A 1,449-nucleotide genomic window follows, 5' to 3' on the forward strand; every position below is an offset into this window, starting at 1 on the left:
CCGGGCTGGGGATTCGAACCCACCACCTTAGGTGTACGTGGCTGGCGCCTTAGCCAGTTGAGCTATAGGCACTGAGCCCAGAAGTTAATTTTAAAACTGCCAGTTGGCCCTTGTAGTCCTTGCTCCAGGCAAACTCTGCTCTGCTCTGGGAGGGGCAATAAGGTATGTTCCTCCTCTGGGAAGGGCAGCCCAGATGAGATATTGGTCAGGATAGCTTTATAACTTGGTTTGTGTCCAGAGAATGCAGCCTGCAAAGAGTCTGTTTGTGCTGAGGTGAGAGTCTGGACCTGAGCTTGCTCAGGCCTAGAAAAATGGGTGGGTGGGAGAGTCTCTGTATAGCCCTGAGCAGAGGAGCCCTGTATCAATGTGAAAGCCTATAGTTATTTGTGTAAATATGTAAAATAAGCTTAAAATACCAGAATCACTTTGGGCTAGGCAGTGCTTCTGATACAATTGATTCAAACAAGTACAATGGTAAGGAACTAAAAACTTTGTTATACTTTGGTGCACCTATTAAAATGGTTTTATATTCTATGCATTAATTAAAAACAAAAAATGCATCATGGATAAAACTTTAAAAAACAACCAATAAAATAAAGAAGGATTATTAAGTTGCAAATAACCTAGCTGCTTTAAGTGTTAAGGGTATATTAGGAAGAAGTAAAATTAGTATAAACTACAAATACCACCTTCTGATCTCAGGGATTTAGAGACAGAGCAATTGGTTGGTAGGTAGGTAGGTAGGTAGCTAGATAGATATTTTAGTAAGAAATAGGAGTATAAAACCTCTCTCTGATCTCAGGGGTGGGCAGATAGATCAATAGATAAAGTATTTTGATCAGAAATGACCAAGGTCAGGAAGTTCTTATGGTTATACATCATATCAGTTTCTTAGGGTTGCCATAATAGAATTCCATAAACCAAATGGCTTAAGCAGCAGAAATTTATTGTATCATTGTTTTGAGTCTAGAATTTCAAGATCAAGATGTTGGTAAGGTTATTCCTTCCAAAGACTGTGAGGGAAAAATTCGTGTCAACCTTTCCTCCTAGTTTTTGTTGGTTGGCTGGAATCTCTGATGCTCCTTGGATTCTGCTGCATCTCCTTCATCTCTATCTTCATCTTCCACGTGGTATTCTCTTTGTATAGATACCTGTGTTCAAATTTCCTCTTTTAAGAAGACCAGTCATATTAAATTAGAATCCAAATCTACTCTTGTTTGGCCTCATCTTTACTAATTATACTCACAGCCATTGTTTTTCCAAATAAGGTCACATTCTGAGTTTCTGGGAGTTATTCCTTAACATATAAATTTTGAGCATAATTCAACTACATAGGTTTCCATACAACCATTAAAAAGTCTGTACAACCTTGGCTCGGTGCCTATAGCTCAACCGGCTAAGGCGCCAGCCACGTACACCTAAGGCGGCGGGTTTGAATCCCCAGCCCGG

At 39.9% G+C, this 1,449-nt stretch overlaps 1 protein-coding gene across 13 annotated transcripts in view; it reads left to right on the plus strand.

Annotated features, from left to right (window-relative positions):
• The window catches only part of PTPRD (protein tyrosine phosphatase, receptor type D), a 2,156,277-nt gene that overhangs the window by 386,573 nt on the left and 1,768,255 nt on the right, over positions 1–1,449 (plus strand). The window lies entirely within an intron of this gene.

Source organism: Otolemur garnettii, unplaced genomic scaffold (assembly GCF_000181295.1).
Source record: "Otolemur garnettii isolate 467f Iridium unplaced genomic scaffold, OtoGar3 scaffold00006, whole genome shotgun sequence".
Lineage (NCBI taxonomy): Eukaryota > Metazoa > Chordata > Mammalia > Primates > Galagidae > Otolemur > Otolemur garnettii.